General features: G+C 42.8%; 1 protein-coding gene across 1 annotated transcript in view; it reads right to left on the reverse strand.

Annotated features, from left to right (window-relative positions):
- The window catches only part of LOC124615633 (probable G-protein coupled receptor CG31760), a 611,636-nt gene that overhangs the window by 228,648 nt on the left and 366,201 nt on the right, over nt 1-16,787 (reverse strand). The gene's annotated exons all lie outside the window — the stretch shown is intronic.

The following is a 16,787-nucleotide window of genomic DNA, read 5'->3' on the forward strand; positions in this document are numbered from 1 at the left end:
ACAATGCCATGAGTGGATAGGGTCACTCATGGAAACTAAGCTTTAAATATTCATGTCTTTTCAGCTGACGACCCTGCACACAGTTTTCTTCGATTTGGAGATAACATTTACAACACGTGACGGTATGTGTGCCGTTACTTAGGTGTCTACAGTAATAAATATAAACACCTCTCACGGAAAAGTATGACTTGATACCGTCATTTTACGTCAAACAGAAGATAAACGTATCTTCCTGGCAGATTAAAACTGTGTGCCCGACCGAGACTCGAACTCGGGACCTTTGCCTTTCGCTGCAGAGTGAAAATCTCATTCTAGAAGATAAACGTCGTTGATACTTGTTGAATATATTGCACAGTTATACAGGATTGTATCATTGTTGTCAATCAGTCTCATTTCCTTAGAAGCGAGCAACTTTTAGGTTTACAGATTTTTGTTTACATTGTGTAAATAAACGTTATTCTTTTTTGAGAGTCAATGGAAATCTCGTGATTTCAAGAATAAACGAATCAAGCGTCTACCTAAGTGAAAAATCGCGTCGCAAACTAATAATAATAAATCCATTTGGGAATATAGAATATATTCAAAGCACCACATTTTTATAAAGATTGATGCTACGTATTCGATCACTATACAGAAACTAAATTACATTATTTATTTAGTCTTTTAATTATCCATTAAACCACATGTCCTTGAAGGACCACAGTGTCGGAGTACTGATGTTGTCACGTCGGATAGTCTATTCGGCAAGTCTTACTTTCGTAGGTTTTTATTGGTAAGAAATTGATTCGTAGCAGGACGACTATGTATTTTCCACAGTCTAATATACGAGTCCGGTCAGTGGGACATTGCTGTATGTAGACCAGCAACAACTTTACGCCGATTGCTTTTCAGTAGCACACATACACACACACACACACACACACACACACACACACACACACACACACACACACAGAGAGAGAGAGAGAGAGAGAGAGAGGGAGAGAGAGAGAGAGAGAGACCTCGAGGCTGAGTACACTAGGGATGTTTTGCTAAGTTCAAGACTTCAATAAAAGTCAGCTGCTATACATTTAGGTTTGCAGAAACATTCCACGTTATACGATAAACTGCGTTTCCATTTCATTGAGCCAAGAAATCGCAGAAGTGTATCAAGAATTACTGTGCAACTACGTACTAGGGTCCACCTTCCAGCACACTTCCGTGCCTAGACAGTGAATTATATCCACGCAACCTCGCCTGCTTATATGTTTAGCAATAGTGCCCACACCTCTTCCTTCACTCTGATTGCGTCTCTCCCACTGTCAGTCTATCTACCTCGTCATCCCACGTCTGTCTACTAGCTCTCCCCACTCTGTCTCTTCATGTCTTCCCCTTTTACTCTGCCTCCTCCTCTCTCAGCCCAACCAATCCTCATCCCTCTCTCTGCCATCTCTGATTTTCTCCTCCATCTCTCTCTGTCCATCTCTTCCTCCCCCTCTCTCTGTCCATCCTCTCCAGACCTCTCTCTCTATATGTCTCGTTTGCCCCTCTCTGTGGTTATCCACCCCCTCTTTCACACTCTCTTTCAATTTCTTCTCACCCTCCTCTGTGAACCTTTACTCCACCTCTCTCTGTACATCTCTTCCTCTCCTGTTCTCTGTCCAGACCCTTCTTCTTCGCTCTATCCAGCACCTCTAGCCTCCCTCTCTCAATGTCTGTTCCTACATTCAGGCTGACACAACAATACAACAACAGATCAGTCTTGGCGGGCAACCCACATGTCGTGGACTAGAAAACCTCTCGTGCACATCAATTATGGGCATGGCATGCAGGGCAGGCCTATAAGGCAGGCTGATACTTCTCCAACACAGCATGCTTGCCGTTCAGGGCAGTCTACATGTTGGGGTCGGAAAACTATTCCCGGCCTATGACATGGAAGCTGCCCTGTAAAGCAGGTAGATCAGGTAGCCAATAGCCTCGAAGCACAATATACAGTCATGGAAGGCGGCCTATACACCAGGGCCTGGAAATCACACGATTTTGCTCACATAATCAATCCTATCTCTGATAGGAGGTTGTAAATCCCACAGTGCTAAAACTATTAACGCCTGCTGTATCTATGCCAGATTTGGTTGAAACCAATTCAGGAGTTTGGTTGGGAGGAGATCCAATACATACACACACACACACACACACATATATATATATATATATATATATATATATATATATATATATATATACAGGGTGTTTCAAAAATGACCGGTATATTTGAAACGGCAATAAAAACTAAACTAGCAGCGATAGAAATACACCGTTTGTTGCAATACGCTTGGGACAACAGTACATTTTCAGGCGGACAAACTTTCGAAATTACAGTAGTTACAATTTTCAACAACAGATGGCGCTGCGGTCTGGGAAACTCTATAGTACGGTATTTTCCACATATCTACCATGCGTAGCAATAATATGGCGTAGTCTCTGAATGAAATTACCCGAAACCTTTGACAACGTGTCTGGCGGAATGGCTTCACATGCAGATGAGATGTACTGCTTCAGCTGTTCAATTGTTTCTGGATTCTGGTGGTACACCTGGTCTTTCACGTGTCCCCACAGAAAGAAGTCAGGGGTTCATATCTGGCGAATAGGGAGGCCAATCCACGCCACCTCCTGTATGTTTCAGATAGCCCAAAGCAATCACACGATCATCGAAATATTCATTCAGGAAATTGAAGACGTCGGCCGTGCGATGTGGCCGGGCACCATCTTGCATAAACCACGAGGTGTTCGCAGTGTCGTCTAAGGCAGTTTGTACCGCCACAGATTCACGAAGAATGTCCAGATAGCGTAATGCAGTAATCGTTTCGGATCTGAAAAATGGGCCAATTATTCCTTTGGAAGAAATGGTGGCCCAGACCAGTACTTTTTGAGGATGCAGGGACGATGGGACTGCAACATGAGGCTTTTCGGATCCCCATATGCGCCAGTTCTGTTTGTTGACGAAGCCGTCCAGGTAAAAATAAGCTTCGTCAGTAAACCAAATGCTGCCCACATGCATATCGCCGTCATCAATCCTGTGCACTATATCGTTAGCGAATGTCTCTCGTGCAGCAATGGTAGCGGCGCTGAGGGGTTGCCGCGTTTGAATTTTGTATGGATAGAGGTGTAAACTCTGGCGCATGAGACGATACGTGGACGTTGGCGTCATTTGGACCGCAGCTGCAATACGGCGAACGGAAACCCGAGGCCGCTGTTGGATCACCTGGTTGCACTAGCTACGCGTTGCCTTCTGTAGTTGCCGTACGCGGTCGCCCTACCTTTCCAGCACGTTCATCCGTCACGTTCCCCATCCGGTGAAATTTTTCAAACAGATCCTTTATTGTATCGCTTTTCGGTCCTTTGGTTACATTAAACCTCCGTTGAAAACTTTGTCTTGTTGCAACAACACTGTGTTCTATTCGGTGGAATTCTAACACCAGAAAAATCCTCTGTTCTAAGGAACAAACCAAGTTGTCTACAGCACACTTGCACGTTGTGAACAGCACACGCTTACAGCAGAAAGACGACGTACAGAATGGCGCACCCACAGACTGCGTTGTCTTCTACACTCCTGGAAATTGAAATAAGAACACCGTGAATTCATTGTCCCAGGAAGGGGAAACTTTATTGACACATTCCTGGGGTCAGATACATCACATGATCACACTGACAGAACCACAGGCACATAGACACAGGCAACAGAGCATGCACAATGTCGGCACTAGTACAGTGTATATCCACCTTTCGCAGCAATGCAGGCTGCTATTCTCCCATGGAGACGATCGTAGAGATGCTGGATGTAGTCCTGTGGAACGGCTTGCCATGCCATTTCCACCTGGCGCCTCAGTTGGACCAGCGTTCGTGCTGGACGTGCAGACCGCGTGAGACGACGCTTCATCCAGTCCCAAACATGCTCAATGGGGGACAGGCCCGGAGATCTTGCTGGCCAGGGTAGTTGACTTACACCCTCTAGAGCACGTTGGGTGGCACGGGATACATGCGGACGTGCGTTGTCCTGTTGGAACAGCAAGTTCCCTTGCCGGTCTAGGAATGATAGAACGATGGGTTCGATGACGGTTTGGATGTACCGTGCACTATTCAGTGTCCCCTCGACGATCACCAGTGGTGTACGGCCAGTGTAGGAGATCGCTCCCCACACCATGATGCCGGGTGTTGGCCCTGTGTGCCTCAGTCGTATGCAGTCCTGATTGTGGCGCTCACCTGCACGGCGCCAAACACGCATACGACCATCATTGGCACCAAGGCAGAAGCGACTCTCATCGCTGAAGACGACACGTCTCCATTCGTCCCTCCATTCACGCCTGTCGCGACACCACTGGAGGCGGGCTGCACGATGTTGGGGCGTGAGCGGAAGACGGCCTAACGGTGTGCGGGACCGTAGCCTAGCTCCATGGAGACGGTTGCGAATGGTCCTCGCCGATACCCCAGGAGCAACAGTGTCCCTAATTTGCTGGGAAGTGGCGGTGCGGTCCCCTACGGCACTGCGTAGGATCCTACGGTCTTGGCGTGCATCCGTGCGTCGCTGCGGTCCGGTCCCAGGTCGACGGGCACGTGCACCTTCCGCCGACCACTGGCGACAACATCGATGTACTGTGGAGACCTCACGCCCCACGTGTTGAGCAATTCGGCGGTACGTCCACCCGGCCTCCCGCATGCCCACTATATGCCCTCGCTCAAAGTCCGTCAACTGTACATACGGTTCACGTCCACGCTGTCGCGGCATGCTACCAGTGTTAAAGACTGCGATGGAGCTCCGTATGCCACGGCAAACTAGCTGACACTGACGGCGGCGGTGCACAAATGCTGCGCAGCTAGCGCCATTCGACGGCCAACACCGCGGTTCCTGGTGTGTCCGCTGTGCCGTGCGTGTGATCATTGCTTGTACAGCCCTCTCGCAGTGTCCGGAGCAAGTATGGTGGGTCTGACACACCGGTGTCAATGTGTTCTTTTTTCCATTTCCAGGAGTGTGTATCTTTCACATCACTTGCAGCGCCATCTGTTGTTGAAAATTGTAACTACTGTAATTTCGAATGTTTGTCCGCCTGAAAACGTACTGTTGTCCCAAGCACATTGCAACAAACGGTGTATTTCTATCGCTGCTTGTTTAGTTTTTATTGCCGTTTCAAATATACCGGTCATTTTTGAAACACCCTGTGTATATATATATATCTATCGAAGGATGCAAGAGCACAAAATAGTAACGTTTTTTGGACTATGACCCAGTACAACAAATTGTACGTAACAGTACTTAATCAAAGAGTGGCAGTGAATACTGAAAGTAGAGTAGTGAATGACCACATTTTGGAAGAACAGAAATATTTATATTAGGAAATAAGACACAAGAAGTACTACTGAGTTCTGTTATTTGAGCAGTGCTTGATGACAATGATGATGGCTAAAGGAGATAGCATATAAAAGTTGACTGGTAATAGTAAGGAGAGGGTCTCTGAAAAAGAAAATTGTTAACATATAATTCCAAGTTAAATTTCAAGAAGTCTTTTCTGAAGGTATGTTTTTGGAGTGTAGTCTTCCATGAAAGTGAAATACCCACGATATGCAGTGCACTCAAGGAAACTCTACTCCCTGTTTGTATCCTTTCCCTTATAGTCTTTTCAACGCTGTTATCATTTGATGTCAGGGATCTCAAGTAACTAAAAGAGGACACTCCCTTGAAACATTTCAAATTTATAGTTTGGATATATAGGGGTTTGTTTTATTTTCATTTGCTATTAGGCTGATTTTCATTGCTTCTATTATGACTGCCAGGTACACTATGTGATCAAAAGTATCCGGACAACGTTTTTCATATTAGGTGTATTGTGCTCCCATCCACTGCCATGCACTCCATATTAGCGACTTCAATAGTCGTTAGACATCGCGAGAGAGCAGAATGGGGCACTCTGCAGAACTCACAGACTTCGAACGTGGTCGGGTGATCGGGTGTTACTTGGGTCTGTACGCGAGATTTCCACACTCCTAAAAATCCGAAGGTCCACTGTTTCTGATGTGATAGTGAAGTAAAAACGTGAAGAAACACCTACAGCACAAATGCGTACAGGCGAACCTCGTCTATTGACTGACAGAGACCGCCGTCAATTGAAAAGGGTCGGAATGTGTAATAGGCAGACATCTATCCATACCATCACACAGGACTTCCAAATTTCGTTTGGATCCACTGCAAGTTCTATGACAATTCGGCGGGAGGTGAAAAAACTTGGATTTCATGGTCGAGCGGCTGCTCATAAGCCACATATCACGCCGGTAAATGCCTAACGACGCCTAGCTAGGTGTAAGGACTCTAAACATTGGACGATTGAACAGCGGAAGTACGTTGTGTGGAGTGAGGAATCACGGTACACGATGTGGCGATCCGATGGCAGGGTGTGGGTATGGCGAATGTCATCTGTCAGCGCTTTTAGTGTCAACAGTAAAATTCGAAGGCGTTCGTGTTATGATGTGGTCGTATTTTACATGGAGGGAGCTGATACCGGTTGTTGTTTTGCGTAGCACTACCACAGTACAGGGCTACACTGATCCTTTTTAGCACCTTCTTGCTTCCCACTGTTAAAGAGCAGTTCGAGTATGGCGATTGCATCTTTCAACACTATCGTACACCTGTTAAAATTCACGAACTATGTCGGAGTGGTTGCACAACAGTAACATCCCTGTAATAGACTGGTCTTCACAGAATCCTAATCTAAGTCCTATAGAACACCTTTGGGATGTTTCGGAACGGAGACCTCGTGCCAGGTCTCACAAACCGATATCGATACCTCTCCTCAGTGCAGCAGTCGGTGAAGAATGGTCTCCCATTCCCCAATTCTTTAATTTTGTTGGCATATGTTGTTACTATTGCAATATCATCGTTATATTCACATGTATGGCTAGTTCTCATGATTATGGTGCCGCTTTTATTTAACTTATTTACTTCACTGTGCACAGCTATGTTGCAGACAAAGCTTTCAACTGTCTTGTTATATATTCTTACTTTACTTCTTGTCTCTGTGACTGTAATTTTGGTTAGAGTGATTAGTCTGGCACCACTCATAGTTGTCGCCTATTTATGCTGTCAAAGGTTTGTTTGAAATCAACGAATAGGAAATGCAGTTCTATTTATGTTTACAGATCTATTCTATCAATGGTGTTATCACAAAAATTTGAACGCATCCCCACATCTAAGTATTCTAGCACCTGGCAGTGATGTCTCTTTCGGCTAATCTGTCCACGTGGCTTCAACCTACAAATGAAGGAAGATGTGGTGCATCACAGTGACTGCCAGAGTGGTTAGGTGTCGAGCTGGGAGCTTAAAGTAATGGAAAAAGTATTAGCTGACGGTTATAATATGCACATAAATATAAGAAACGCTAGTTACAAAGTGTGCCTAATACGTGAGAATGCTGAATTGCTGATTGTTAAATTCGGACTAGAGACTTGAGAAGGTGGAAAAGTTTTGCTATCTCGGAAATGGAGTAGCTAAAGCAGTAACACGAAAGAAAGACTTACTGGCATGGATTCCAGAGGCAGCAGTACTTATTTTAAAAATAAATAGCAAATGACAAAAATTTTAATCTTCAGATGATAAAAATGTTCAACAAATGACTCAAGTACAGTCTGTAGTCTGTAAGGGTAGAAAACGTGGACAATAGGGAAGACGGAATGACAGAACGAGAAGCATTTGAAATGGGACATTAACAGAGACTCTTGAAGAACGGAGCGAATGGTCAGGTTACGAAACTAGGCAGCAAGTCAACAAGATGAATTGCTGAACAGAGAATATAAAGAATAATAGTGAGACAAATACTGGGTATGTATTAAGACATGAACAGTTTCAGCAGCTGAGGGGATGGTGGATAGAAGAAAGTGAATTGGGAGATGTCTATATAGGTGTAAAATCGATAAAGTTCACAATATGTCACAGTATTAATGAGTTACGAAAAGATGACAGAATTGGATGATTGCATTAAACTGTTCTTAATAACCTGATTTCGCTGGCAAGAAAATGTGCCTATTTACCGATGTCACACGTCTTTCGTGTGTTGTATCAACCATATGTGTGTTTTCCGTATGATGTGTTTCCTGTGGAGTATTGCAATAGTTCTAAGTCCTAATCCTCATTAACAAAAGTATGTACACTACTCGCAGTATCTGTGCCACACCTTCATTCCCAATGATTAGTACTTTAGATAGTCTTACTGTTGATAGTTTTTAACGAGAATCTTTTTATGACACATTTAAAATGAACAGCAGCACCACTTTAACATACCAATATATACACAACAGAACAGTCAAATCGGCGGGAATTATGGGATTGATTAAAAATTCGTTTTACTTGTAAACAGACAAAGAAAATGAATTTTTTCTGTCTTAATGTTCGTTTTATAAATGTTTGTTTTAGCATTTATATCATCTGTTATTAAGTTTTCTGGATGTTCTAATGGTACATTACATAGAGATTTAGGTTACACGTAAATGTTATGCCCAGATGTCTATCAGAAAAAGCTATACTTGATTATAGACGGCATAATCAAATAGAGAGATCGACTTAGTTTTTTGACTGACAACAGTTATGGGTTTTCTGCTTCCAAAGGATGTTAACGTTTTCTTGCTACTGTATTTGTAATATTCTGATATTATGTGATTACATTGAATACAGTGGAATATAGTCGAATTAAATCAAGTGGTGCGGGGGGTATTAGTGTAGCAGGCGAGACATTGGAACACTAGATGGATTTTGCTATATGGACAGCAATATAACTGATGATGGCCAAAGTATAGACGATATACTGTAAAATGTAGAGTGGCAATGGAAAGAAAAGCGTTTTTAAAGAAGAGAAATTCGTTAACACCAAACAAAAATTTAAGCGCTAGGAAGTATTTCCGTAAAGTATTTGTATGGAGTGTTGCCATTTATGTAATGAAACATGAACGGCAAACAGTTAACACAAAAAGTGAATATAAGCTCTCAGTATGTGGTGCAACTAAAGAATGCTGAATATTAAATAGGTAGATCACGTAACTAATGAGGAGCTACTTAATAAAGCATTGGGAAGAAAAGAAATCTGTGGAACAACCTGTCTAGAAGGGATTGGTTGATAGGCCACATTCTGAAACATCAACGAATCACTAGTTTGGAATTGGGGGACCGTTTGGGGAGCTAAAAGTCGTGAGGGTAGACTAAGAGAGGAATGCAGTAGGCAGATTCAGAAGGATATGATTGCAGTAGTGGGATATGGAGAGATTTGCACGGAATAGAGCAGCATGGAGGGCTGCATCAAACCAGTATTGGGACTGAAGACCACAACAACAACAGGGAGTACATTTCATTGTGTTTTATTGCAACACTAGCTGAGTACCCGGCTTTTCCCAAGTATGTATTTATGAATTCTAGTTGTGCGTCCCCTCCTTCACCCTATTTCTATCCGTCTTTTATCTCCTTCTACTCTTTCTCTCTTTCTCTGTCCTACAACCCCCAGTCTCTGCCCATTTCCTCCTGCTCCTCTTTTTGTTCATCTGCTACCCTCTCGTGTCTTTCTACATCTCCGCTGCTCCCTCTCTATGTCCATCTTCCATTTCCATTGTATGTACATTTTCTCTTCCACTCTCCCCGTCCATCTCCCTCTCTTCCCTTTCTCTGTCCATCTCCTCCTGCCCCTCTCAATGTGTCGTAGAGTAATATAATTTTTTGGTACCTTCGGCGGCATATGTGGATACCGTCTGCTAAATCTGTTGCGAATGCATTTAGTAGCAAAGAAGTGATAAATTTAAACGGCTTGGTGTCATGCCTGGTGCGAAAGTTCTACTGCACGAACAGCGAAAATGTGGTAAATGGTGAAATTTTTTCCTTTCAACCTATTTTGGGTGTTCTAGGTGAGAAGAAGTTTCGTATGGGTTTGAAATTACGTGCAAATGTTGGAAATCACTAAGTGGCTTCATTCGCAAATACTGGACAGCGCAAGTTTTAGCTATACATTATGCAACGTGTACGTGATGCAGCAAAGAGTGTGTAAGTGTGGGTTAAACACATTGAAGATTGTATAAGCGATGTATTCATCACTTTGAATCGTATCGCGTAGGATATATCAGCCAATAAAAACATTTCGACAAGTATTATGAAGTTCAAAAGTCAAAGAGCAGACAGCCCTTTTAAAGAACAATATTTTTCCCTAACTCACATATTATTATTAAAATGAAGCATTTTGTGATATACCTCTCACTTGCAAATGTATTTTACGTTCTGCCTCTAGTTTCACGACATCTCGTTACCATATTTCATGAAACTCAGCTCTGCAGGTTAGTAATAATAAACTTGAGCTTCATGGGTGATACGGCAGAGTATCATATCAGCGTTTGTAAGGTCGTATATCTGAACGATGTGTCAATCAATGACATAATTTTACAGGTATATTCAGTCGTAAATGTGTACACTGACTGAAAACTGTGTCGCGATCACAGTTATTAATCAAGGGGTGATATATTAAAATGTCTTGCCTAGAGCGAATAAGAATAGCGAAAATGTAGTTTCCGATAAATATTTTTCCTTTCTTAATTTTGTGTGGGAGAGGGGAGAGAGAGTGTCAGCGAGAATAAAATTTCTAAAGGCTTGAAATTATGTGTAAATTTTTTTGGAAGTCACTAAGTGGTTTATTTTTCAAATACTGGATGAATAAAATCTGGGTATTCCCGTGTCGTGAGCTGCACTTCCTTTTCAACACCACCCGTTTAATAGGTTGGTATACCTTAACCACGTAGTAATTCTTTCCAGATAGTAAGTGAATGTGCTTCAAGTTTGATAGAAATTAGTCCCCTGGTTTCGAAGAGGAGATGGAACACACATACATACATACATTTCTGCAATATGTGTGGGTATGTTTCTCCCCTGATACATTGCAACCGTCTACGTTGAAGTGAAAGCAACATAGAACTCCGTCTAGTAGAGATGGATACGCAGACCTTGCATTTGAATTACTGGTGTAGATAATTTGTGACAAAGTCGGTCCGGTTACTGTTTTCTTTAAGTAATTGTTAAGATAATGATAAGAGACTTTTCACACTAATTGAAATTTAGAAAAAGTTTGTACTTTGCTTTACGTACAGGATATGTGAATTTATTGTTAGTTATTTATAAATGTATCACAATTGAATTGCAGACACACCTGTAATAAACTCGATGTTATAATTTGCATGTTCTCGATAATCGGTTTGCGTGATTTACATTTCTTTCACATTTTAGGTTTGGAATATCATACTTTTATTTTCTGGTTTGTCATCTTTTACCATTTTTTGATTGACGTCTCGGTTTGTTTTGACCAGGCAACCCTGCCTAGAATTAAAAACAGATATTTTGTCAGCAGTACTGTAACTATGGAAAACTTTTCGATATTCGACTCAACGTTTCAGATGAGGACACGCATAAATGTTTTTGGGGAAAATGGTGCCTTGAATTGGATCACTACGCTTTGGTGGTATTATTTGAGGATATGAACCATGATGAGGGCGCTCAGACGTAAGTTACCAGATGCATTCCTGAAATGTTTTCAGAGAAAGGATGTTAGTCGAGAAGTACTGCATTTGCACCGGCATATTATTACCCGTGCTGAAGTCCTTTTATCTGCAGAATCGTCCTTAACAACAGAAATTGCTACTTGCTGAAAGCGGACGCATATGCAGCACTGATGAACATTTTTCTCAGTAAGCCGAGGAATGAAAACGAACCATACCTCAGCATATTCGTATATTCCACACCTAGCAATTCAAATGCACCATTATATTAAGCTACATTTTTATGATTATAAGGCAATAGAGCCTTGGGTACTTAATCATGCTCTCGTCCAAAGCATCATTGTTTCTTCTTCATTTCAGCATACAATAAATCATTGAATGCTTTCAGTTTTAAATAAATTCAGAACTGTTTGTGAATGTAGAATAAATATTGCCGTTTACTGGAAATTCAGTGCCGACTGGGCGATGTGTCATCCTCTGTCTGACATACGTCTCATTTCGGTTGCGGGATCGCGGAGTTCGAGGACCCATGGTCTAGGGGTAGCGTCTGTGTTTCGTAATCAAAACGTCTTCGGTCCCGCGTTCAAATCCTGCTACTGTTCTACATCTACATCTACATTTATACTCCGCAAGCCACCCAACGGTGTGTGGCGGAGGGCACTTTACGTGCCACTGTCATTACCTCCCTTTCCTGTTCCAGTCGCGTATGGTTCGCGGGAAGAACGACTGTCTGAAAGCCTCCGTGCGCGCTCTAATCTCTCTAATTTTACATTCGTGATCTCCTCGAGAGGTATAAGTAGGAGGAAGCAATATATTCGATACCTCATCTAGAAACGCACCCTCTCGAAACCTGGCGAGCAATCTACACCGCGATGCAGAGCGCCTCTCTTGCAGAGTCTGCCACTTGAGTTTATTAAACATCTCCGTAACGCTATCACGGTTACCAAATAACCCTGTGACGAAACGCGTCGCTCTTCTTTGGATCTTCTCTATCTCCTCCGTCAAACCGATCTGGCACGGATCCCACACTGATGAGCAATACTCAAGTATAGGTCGAACGAGTGTTTTGTAAGCCACCTCCTTTGTTGATGCACTACATTTTCTAAGCACTCTCCCAATGAATCTCAACCTGGTACCCGCCTTACCAACAATTAATTTTATATGATCATTCCACTTCAAATCGTTCCGCACGCATACTCCCAGATATTTTACAGAAGTAACTGCTACCAGCGTTTGTTCCGCTATCATATAATCATACAGTAAAGGATCCTTCTTTCTATGTATTCGCAATACATTACATTTGTCTATGTTAAGGGACAGTTGCCACTCCCTGCACCAAGTGCCTATCCGCCGCAGATATTCCTGCATTTCACTACAATTTTCTAATGCTGCTACTTCTCTGTATACTACAGCATCATCCGCGAAAAGCCGCATGGAACTTCCGACACTATCTACTAGCTCATTTATATATATTGTGAAAAGCAATGGTCCCATAACACTCCCCTGTGGCACGCCAGAGGTTACTTTAACGTCTGTAGACGTCTCTCCATTGAGAACAACATGCAGTGTTCTGTTTGCTAAAAACTCTTCAATCCAGCCACACAGCTGGTCTGATATTCCGTAGGCTCTTACTTTGTTTATCAGGCGACAGTGCGGAACTGTATCGAACGCCTTCCGGAAGTCAAGAAAAACAGAATCTACCTGGGAGCCTGTATCTAATATTTTCTGGGTCTCATGAACAAATAAAGCGAGTTGGGTCTCACACGATCGCTGTTTCCGGAATCCATGTTGATTCCTACATAGTAGATTCTGGGATTCGAAAAACGACATGATACTCGAGCAAAAAACATGTTCTAAAATTCTACAACGGATCGACGTCAGAGATATAGGTCTATAGTTTTGCGCATCTGCTCGACGACCCTTCTTGAAGACTGGGACTACCCGTGCTCTTTTCCAATCATTTGGAACCCTCCGTTCCTCTAGAGACTTGCCGTACACGGCTGGTAGAAGGGGGGCAAGTTCTTTCGCGTACTCTGTGTAGAATCGAATTGGTATCCCGTCAGGTCCAGTGGACTTTCCTCTATGATTGATTCCAGTTGCTTTTCTATTCCTTGGACACTTATTTCGATGTCAGCCATTTTTTCGTTTGTGCGAGGATTTAGAGAAGGAACTGCAGTGCGGTCTTCCTCTGTGAAACAGCTTTGGAAAAAGGTGTTTAGTATTTCAGCTTTACGCGTGTCATCCTCTGTTTCAATGCCATCATCATCCCGGAGTGTCTGGATATGCTGTTTCGAGCCACTTACTGATTTAACGTAAGACCAGAACTTCCTAGGATTTTCTGTCAATTCGGTACATAGAATTTTACTTTCGAATTCACTGAACGCTTCACGCATAGCCCTCCTTACGCTAACTTTGACATCGTTTAGCTTCTGTTTGTCCGAGAGGTTTTGGCTGCGTTTAAACTTGGAGTGAAGCTTTCTTTGCTTTCGCAGTAGTTTCCTAACTTTGTTGTTGTACCACGGTGGGTTTTTCCCGTCCCTCACAGTTTTACTCGGCACGTACCTGTCTAAAACGCATTTTGCGATTGCCTTGAACTTTCTCCATAAACACTCAACATTGTCAGTGTCGGAACAGAAATTTTTGTTTTGATCTGTTCGGTAGTCTGAAATCTGCCTTCTATTACTCTTGCTAAACAGATAAACCTTCCTCCCTTTTTTTATATTCCTATTAACTTCCATATTCAGGGATGCTGCAACGGCCTTATGATCACTGATTCCCTGTTCTGCACTTAAAGAGTCGAAAAGTTCGGGTCTGTTTGTTATCAGTAGGTCCAAGATGTTATCTCCACGAGTCGGTTCTCTGTTTAATTGCTCGAGGTAATTTTCGGATAGTGCACTCAGTATAATGTCACTCGATGCTCTGTCCCTACCACCTGTCCTAAACATCTGAGTGTCCCAGTCTATATCTGGTAAATTGAAATCTCCATCTAAAACTATAACATGCTGAGAAAATTTATGTGAAATGTATTCCAAATTTTCTCTCAGTTGTTCTGCCACTAATGCTGCTGAGTCGGGAGGTCAAATTTTGATTAATAATCAGCCTTGGGGGCCGAAGACTTCCGGCATAAAAAGTCACCCTAAGTCTGCCAACGGCCTTGTCAGAGAGGGAGGAGGAGCAGACAGATGTTCAGGGCACCCTCTTGTCCTTGGGGTGGGAAACTGCCCCTGAGGGGTCAGATTCAGCACTGATCAACGGCATGAAGAAGCATAAGGCAATGGAAACCACTGCATTAAAGACACGTAACGTGTATCCACAGGACATGTGGCCTGTAATTGAAGAAGTGTCATGATGATCTCTCCATTGGCAAGAGATTCCGGAATAGTCCCCCATTGGGATCTCCGGGAGGGGACTGCCAAGGGGGAGGTTACCATGAGAAAAAGATTGAATAATCTACGAAAGGATAACGTTCTACGAGGCGGGGCGTGGAATGTCAGAAGCTTGAACGTGGTAGGGAAACTAGAAAATCTGAAAAGGGAAATACAAAGGCTCAATCTAGATATAGTAAGGGTCAGTAAAGTGAAGTGGAAGGAAGACAAGGATTTCTGGCCAGATGAGTACCGGGTAATATCAACAGCAGCAGAAAATGGTATAACAGGTGTAGGATTGGTTATGAATAGGAAGGTAGGGCAGAGGGTGTGTTACTGTGAACAGTTCAGTGTGCGGGTTGTTCTAATCAGAATCGACAGCAGACCAACACCGACAACGATAGTTCAGGTATACATGCCGACGTCGCAAGCTGAAGATGAAGAGATGGAGTTTATGGGGATATTGAAACGGTAATGCAGTGTGTAAAAGGAGATGAAAATCTAATAGTCATGGGGGACTGGAAAGCAGTTGTAGGGGAAGGAGTAGAGAAAAATGTTACATGAGAATATGGACTTGTGGCAAGTACTGAAAGAGGAGAAAGACTAATTGAGTTCTGTAACAAGCTTCAGCTAGTAATATCGAATATCAAGAATCACAAGAGGAGGAGATATACTTGGAAAAGGCCAGGTGATACGGGAAGATTTCAGCAAGATTAGATCACGGTCAGACAGCGATTCTAAAATCAGATACTGGATTGTAAGGCGTACCCTGAAGCAGATATAGACTCAGATCGCAATATAGTAGTTATGAAGAATAGGCTGAAGTTTAAGTCATTAGTCAGGAAGAATCAGTACGCAAAGAAATGAGATACCAACGTACTATGGAATGACGATATAAGCTTGAAGCTCTCTAAGGCTGTAAATACAGCAATAAGGAATAGCTCAGTTGGCAGTACAGTTGAAAAGGAATGGACATCTCTAAAAAGAGCTATCACAGAATTTTGGAAGGAAAACATAGGTACAAAGGAGGCAGCTGCGAGGGAACCATGGGTAACAGAAGAAACACTTCAGTTGATTGATGGAAGGAGGAACCCATTAACGTTCTGGGGAACTCAGAAGCACAGAAATACAAGTCGCTGGAAATTAAATAAATAGGAAGTGCAAAAAGCTAAGATCAAATGGCTGCGTAAAAAATGTGAAGACACCGAAAAAGATTTGATTGTTGGAAAGCCAGACTCAGCATACAGGAAAGTCAAAACAACCTTCGGTGACATTGAAAGCAAGGAGTCGATTCATAAGCGATAGGGGATCCAGTATTAGAAACAGAATTTAAAAGAGCTTTGGAGGACTTAAGGTCAAATAAGACAGAAGGGATAGATGAAATTCCATCAGAATTTCTGAAATCATTGGGGGAAGTGTCAACAAAACGCCTATTCATGATGGTGTGTAGAACGTATGAATATGGCGACATACCATCTGACTTTCGGAAAAGCATCATCCACACAATTCCGAAGATGGCTAGAGCTAACAAGTGCGAGAATTATTGCAAAATCAGTTTAACAGCTCATGCATCCAAGTTACTTACAGGAATAATATACAGAACAATGGAAAAGAAAATTGAGGATGCGCTAGATGACGACCAGTTTGACCTTAGGAAAAGAGAGAGGCAATACTGACGAATGTTGAGTGATCACTGTGAATCGCAGCGGGATAGCACGGGTTTGTAGGGGACAGCGTTATCTGCACATTACAGAGAGTCATTGCAGGTCTACATTTGGTCGGCTGGACAAAGGGTTCAATATGCAGATTAATGGGGCTCTTGGATAAAACAGTTGTACATGTTTTTTCCGAATGGGAGCTTGAGTACAGGGATACTGATTGTCG

Source organism: Schistocerca americana, chromosome 5, assembly GCF_021461395.2.
Source record: "Schistocerca americana isolate TAMUIC-IGC-003095 chromosome 5, iqSchAmer2.1, whole genome shotgun sequence".
Taxonomy (NCBI): Eukaryota; Metazoa; Arthropoda; class Insecta; order Orthoptera; family Acrididae; genus Schistocerca; species Schistocerca americana.